Here is a 7,339-nt window from a genome sequence, read left to right on the forward strand (position 1 = left end):
TGGTTTTGATTTGCATTTCCCTGTTGATTAGTGATGTTGAGCATCTTTTTTCATGTGTCTGCTGGCCATCTGTATGTCTTCTCTGGAAAAATGTCTACTCAGGTCTTCTGCCTACTTTAAAAAATTATTTATTTATCTAAGTAATCTCTACACCCAACATGGGGCTCAAACATGACCCTGAGATCAAGAGTCACAAGCTCTCTGACTTAGTCAACCAGGCACTCTTTCTGCCCATTTTAATCAGATTATTTGTGATTTTGGTGTTGAGTTGTATAACTTCTTTATATATTTTGGATATTAACCCCTTACAGATATATCATTTACAAATATCTTCTCCCATTCATTAGGTTGCCTTTTTGCTTTGTTTCCTTTGCTATACAGAAGCTTTTTATTTTGATGTAGTCCTAATAGTTTAATTTTGCTTTTGTTTCTCTTGCCTGCGAAGACATCTAGAAAAATTTTGCTAAAGCCAACATGAAAAAGATTTCTGCCTATGCTTTCCTCTGGGAGCTTTATGGTTTTCAGGTCTTACATTTAGGTCTTTAACCCATTTTGGGCTAATTTTTGTGAACGGTATAAAAAAATGATCCAGTTTCATTCTTTTGCCTGTAACTGTCCAGTTTCCCAAGTGTAAGGGCCTGCTTAGCCAGAGGGAGTCATTTTGTGTTTATGCAATGAACTTAGATTGACCCTGCCCCTCCCAGAGGAACTTACTTGCAAAGCCTAGATACAAGGGTAGGTCAGGCCAGGTGAAGACATTCAATCAGTGAGGTGCGCATATATCTACTAGGGTAAGTTGAAATTCAATTGGCCACCCGTATGTAACCTAGCAGTTTTCTCTGTGTGTTGCAGACCTAGCATGACTGTGCAGTTTTCTCTGTGTATTGCAATCTCATTGGCACCTGTGTATAGCCCGGCTAAACTACCTCTATAAAAGTTAGTCTGTGAGGCTGGGAGGGGTCACCTCTCTGTAAGAGGAGGCCCGGACCGGTCAGTTTGATTCTCGATGCTTGGCGCGAAATAAAGCTTTGCTTGACCTTCACTTTGTATCAGTCCCGCTCCTTTGATTACGGACCCTAACATCCAGCATAATTTGATGATGAGACAGTCTTTTCCTCATTGCATGTTCTTGCCCCCTTTGTCATAGATTAATTATATAAGTGTGGGTTTATTTATAGGGTCTCTAATCTGTTGATCTATGTGTCAATTTTTTTTTTAAGATTTTATTTATTCATTTGACAGAGAGAGATCACAAGTAGGCAGAGAGGCAGGGAGAGAGAGAGGAAGGGAAGCAGGCTCCCTGCTGAGCAGAGAGCCCGACGCGGGACTGGATCCCAGGACCCTGAGATCACGACCTGAGCCGAAGGCAGCGGCTTAACCCACTGAGCCACCCAGGTGCCCCTATGTGTCAATTTTTGTGTTGGTACCATACTATTCAGATTACCACAGCATTGTAGTATATCTTGAAATCTAGAGTTGTGTGATACCTTCAGTTTTCTCCTTTTTCAAGATTGCTTTGGCTACTCAGAGTCTTTTGTGGTTCCATGCAAATTTTAGGAATATTTGTTCTAGTTCTGTAAGAAATGTTATTGGTATTTTGATAGGGGTTGCATTGATAGATTACTTAATTTCTTTTTTTTTAAGATTTTATTTATTTATTTGAGAGAGAGAGTAGGAGAGAGCATGAAAACAGGGTGAGGAGCAGAGAGAAACAAACTCTCTGCTGAACAGGGAGCCCAACACAGGGCTCAATCCAGGAGTCTGGGATCATGACCTGATCGGAAGGCAGCCACTTACCCAAATGAGCCACCTAGGTGCCCCAAATTACTTAGTTTCTTAAGAGAAGCCATTTGTGGGGCACCTAGAGAGTGCCGTCTGCTCAGGGTATGACTCTTGGTTTTGGCTCTGGTTGTGATCTCAGGATCATGAGATCAGCCCTGTGTCAGGCTCCATGCTCAGCATAGAATCTACTTAGGATTCTCCCTCCTTCCCCCTCTGCCCCTAACCACCGGGCTTGTGCACAATCTTGTTCCCTCTCTCTCTCAAATAAACAAATAAATAAATAAATAAATATTTTTTTTTTAAAAAAGACGTCATTTGCTCTCATTCTATATGCAATGAATCTTTTTTTATCTGGCTGCCTTTAAGTTTTTCTCATCACTGGTTTTCAACAATTTGTTACATGCCTTGGTGAGCTTTCATATCATTTTCTAATATTTTTATCATTTCTGTCATTCCTGAAATCTATTCTTATTGATTTATTTTTCTTCTGGAGGTCATATTTATATGCTTCATAGTGTGCCCAGGGTTTTTTTTTCTTTTTCCCCACAGTGTAGCTTTAATGAGTTAAGCATAGGGGTATCCCAACATGCTTTCATACGTACGTTTAGAGTCCTTGAATCTTCCTTTGGGTACCTGGGTGACTCAGTCCATTAAGCCTCCGACTTTTGGTTTCCACTTGGGTCATGATCTCAGGAACATGGGATCCAGCCTAAGTCCAGCTCTGTGCTCAATTGTGCAGTGGGGAGTCTGCTTGACAAGTCGCTCTCCCTCCACATTTCCCCCTGCTCCTGGGCCACTCTCCCTCTCTTTCACTCTCTAAAATAAATAAATAAATCTTAAAAGGAAAAAAAAGATATACTTACATCTTCTAGGCAAATATCCGAACCTCAAATTGCTAAACCCTAAACCCTAAATCTAACTTTAACACTAACCCAAAAACTACCCAGACCCAATACTAACCCTAAAACCAACCCTAAACAAAACCCTAAAACTAACACCAGCTCTAATCCTGAACCACAAACCTTAAACCTCTGGAAAGCTTTCTGAATGGCAAAATACCATGCACATACCCTCAACCTAAAACAAACCCTAAGCATAACTCTCACATGCGCTTACAGTAACCTCAGGATTTTGGGGGGGGGGGGGGTCTTATTCCCTGGGATACCTCTGCTCTGGAAAACACCAGGCACATACCCTATCAAAACCCATAACCGTAACCCCTATGCCTAAACACTACCCCTGAATTCTATCCCTAAAACTGACCCTAATCATAACCCTAACATCTAACCTACCCTTAAGCCTCTGGAGAGGACTCTGAACTGTAAAATTCCAGGTGTGTACCATAACGATGACCCTATCGCAAACACTAACCCTGCCCTAACTGTAACCCAAATCCCTAACTTAAACCCTAATCCCTAACCCTTGACGACGAATGCCTAATGCTTATCACTTACTTAATAATTATTTTCTTTTTGAGTTTTTTTTATTAAATTTTATTTTTTATAAACATATATTTTTATCCCCAGGGGTACAGGTCTGTGAATCGCCAGGTTTACACACTTCACAGCACTCACCATAGCACATACCCTCCCCAATATCCATAATCCCACCCCCCTCCCAACCCCCCTCCCCCCATCAACCCTCAGTTTGTTTTGTGAGATTAAGAGTCACTTATGGTTTGTCTCCCTCCCAATCCCATCTTGTTTCATTTATTCTTCTCCTACCCCCTTAACCCCCCATGTTGCATCTCCTCTCCCTCATATCAGGGAGATCATAGGATAGTTGTCTTTCTCTGATTGACTTATTTCGCTAAGCATGATACCCTCTAGTTCCATCCACGTCGTCGCAAATGGCAAGATTTCATTTCTTTTGATGGCTGCATAGTATTCCATTGTGTATATATACCACATCTTCTTTATCCATTCGTCTGTTGATGGACATCTAGGTTCTTTCCATAGTTTGGCTATTGTAGACATTGCTGCTATAAACATTCGGGTGCACGTGCCCCTTCGGATCACTACGTTTGTATCTTTAGGGTAAATACCCAGCAGTGCAATTGCTGGGTCATAGGGTAGTTCTATTTTCAACATTTTGAGGAACCTCCATGCTGTTTTCCAGAGTGGTTGCACCAGCTTGCATTCCCACCAACAGTGTAGGAGGGTTCCCCTTTCTGTAGTTCTCTTTTTTGATGGGATCCTTGTCTGGTTTTGGGATCAAGGTGATGCTGGCCTCATAAAATGAGTTTGGAAGTTTTCCTTCTATTTCTATTTTTTGGAACAGTTTCAGGAGAATAGGAATTAGTTCTTCTTTAAATGTTTGGTAGAATTCCCCCGGGAAGCCATCTGGCCCTGGGCTTTTGTTTGTTTGGAGATTTTTGATGACTGTTTCAATCTCCTTACTGGTTATGGGTCTGTTCAGGCTTTCTATTTCTTCCTGGTTCAGTTGTGGTAGTTTATATGTCTCTAGGAATGCATCCATTTCTTCCAGATTGTCAAATTTGTTGCCTTAGAGTTGCTCATAGTATGTTCTTATAATTGTCTGTATTTCTTTGGTGTTCGTTGTGATCTGTCCTCTTTCATTCATGATTTTATTTATTTGGGTCCTTTCTCTTTTCTTTTTGATAAGTCTGGCCAGGGGTTTATCAATCTTATTAATTCTTTCAAAGAACCAGCTCCTAGTTTCGTTGATTTGTTCTATTGTTTTTTTGGTTTCTATTTCATTGATTTCTGCTCTGATCTTTATGATTTCTCTTCTCCTGCTGGGTTTAGGGTTTCTTTCTTGTTCTTTCTCCAGCTCCTTTAGGTGTAGGGTTAGGTTGTGTACCTGAGACCTTTCTTGTTTCTTGAGAAAGGCTTGTACCGCTATATATTTTCCTCTCAGGACTGCCTTTGTTGTGTCCCACAGATTCTGAACCGTTGTGTTTTCATTATCATTTGTTTCCATGAATTTTTTCAATTCTTCTTTAATTTCCTGGTTGACCCATTCATTCTTTAGAAGGATGCTGTTTAGTCTCCATGTATTTGGGTTCTTTCCAAATTTCCTCTTGTGATTGAGTTCTAGCTTTAGAGCATTGTGGTCTGAAAAGATGCAGGGAATGATCCCAATCTTTTGATACCGGTTGAGACTTGATTTAGGACCAAGAATGTGATCTATTCTGGAGAATGTTCCATGTGCACTAGAGAAGAATGTGTATTCTGTTGCTTTGGGATGAAATGTTCTGAATATATCTGTGATGTCCATCTGGTCCAGTGTGTCATTTAAGGCCTTGATTTCCTTGTTGATCTTTTGCTTGGATGATCTGTCCATTTCAGTGAGGGGAGTGTTAAAATCCCCTACTATTATTGTATTCTTGTCGATGTGTTTCTTTGATTTTGTTATTAATTGGTTTATATAGTTGGCTGCTCCCACGTTAGGGGCATAGCTATTTAAAATTGTTAGATCTTCTTGTTGGACAGTTCCTTTGAGTATGATATAGTGTCCTTCCTCATCTCTTATTATAGTCTTTGGCTTAAAATCTAATTGATCTGATATAAGGATTGCCACTCCTGCTTTCTTCTGATGTCCATTAGCATGGTAAATTCTTTTCCACCCCCTCACTTTAAACCTGGAGGTGTCTTCGGGTTTAAGATGAGTTTCTTGTAGGCAACATATAGATGGGTTTTGTTTTTTTATCCATTCTGATACCCTGTGTCTTTTGATTGGGGCATTTAGCCCATTCACATTCAGGGTAAGTATTGAGAGATATGAATTTAGTGCCATCGTATTGCCTGTAAGGTGACTGTTATTGTATATTGTCTCTGTTTCTTTCTGATCTACTACTTTGAGGGTCTCTCTTTGCTTAGAGGACCCCTTTCAATATTTCCTGTAGAGCTGGTTTGGTATTTGCAAATTCTTTCAGTTTTTGTTTGTCCTGGAAGCTTTTAATCTCTCCTTCTATTTTCAAAGATAGCCTAGCTGGATATAGTATTCTTGGCTGCATGTTTTTCTCATTTAGTACTCTAAATATATCATGCCAGCTCTTTCTGGCCTGCCAGGTCTCTGTGGATAAGGCTGCTGCCAATCTAATATTTTTACCATTGTACATTACAGACTTCTTTTCCCGGGCTGCTTTCAGGATCTTCTCTTTGTCACTAAGACTTGTCAATTTTACTATTAGGTGACGGGGTGTGGACCTATTCTTATTGATTTTGAGGGGGGTTCTCTGAACCTCCTGGATTTTGATGCTTGTTCCCTTTGCCATATTGGGGAAATTCTCTCCAATAATTCTCTCCAATATACCTTCTGCTCCCCTCTCCATTTCCTCTTCTTCTGGAATCCCAATTATTCTAATGTTGTTTCGTCTTATGGTGTCACTTATCTCTCGAATTCTCCCCTCGTGGTCCAGTAGCTGTTTGTCCCTCTTTTGCTCAGCTTCTTTATTCTCTGTCATTTGGTCTTCTATATCGCTAATTCTTTCTTCTGCCTCATTTATCCTAGCAGTGAGAGCCTCCATTTTTGATTGCACCTCATTAATAGCTTTTTTAATTTCAACTTGGTTAGATTTTAGTTCTTTTATTTCTCCAGAAAGGGCTTTTATATCTCCTGAGAGGGTTGCTTTAATATCTTCCATGCCTTTTTCAAGTCCGGCTAGAACCTTGAGAATCGTCATTCTGAACTCTATATCTGACATATTACCAATGTCTGTATTGATTAGGTCCCTAGCCTTTGGTACTGCTTCTTGTTCTTTTTTTTGTTGTGAATTTTTCCGCCTTGTCATTTTGTCCAGATAAGAGTTTATGAAGGAGCAAGTAAAATACTAAAAGGGTGGCAACAACCCCAGGAAAATATGCTTTAGCCAAATCAGAAGAGATCCCAAATCGTGAGGGGGGAGAAAGGGGATAAAAAGGGGTTCAGAAAGAAAAAAAAAAGAAACTATTTAAAAAAGAAAGCCGATAAAAAATATAAAAAGGAAAAAAATATATATATATATATATTAGATAAACTATTTAAAAAACGTTAAAAAAGAAAACGGTAAAGGTTAAAAAAAATTTAGCAGAAGAAGAGAAAAAAAAATTGAAAAAGAGGGGTGCCTGGGTGGCTCAGTGGGTTAAAGCCGCTGCCTTCGGCTCAGGTCATGGTCCCAGGGTCCTGGGATCGAGCCCCACGTCAGGCTCTCTGCTCACCAGGGAGCCTGCTTCCTCCTCTCTCTCTCTGCCTGCCTCTCTGCCTACTTGTGATCTCTGTCTGTAAAATGAATAAATAAAATCTTAAAAAAAAATTTATTAAAAAAAAATTGAAAAAGAAAAAAAAATTAAATTAACTGCAAGGCTAAAGACTCATGGGGAGAAAGCCATGAGTTCAGTGCTTTGCTTTCTTCTCTGGAATTCCGCCGCTCTCCTTGGTATTGAAACTGCACTCCTTGGTAGGTGAACTTGGTCCTGGCTGGGTTTCTCGTTGATCTTCTGGGGGAGGGGCCTGTTGTAGTGATTCTCAAGCGTCTTTGCCCCAGGCGGAGTTGCACCGCCCTTACCTGGGGCAGGCTGAGTAATCCGCTCGGTTTTGCTGGGTTTGCTTTTGG

The sequence above is a fragment of the Lutra lutra genome, chromosome 7, assembly GCF_902655055.1.
Source record: "Lutra lutra chromosome 7, mLutLut1.2, whole genome shotgun sequence".
In the NCBI taxonomy this organism is placed as follows: domain Eukaryota; kingdom Metazoa; phylum Chordata; class Mammalia; order Carnivora; family Mustelidae; genus Lutra; species Lutra lutra.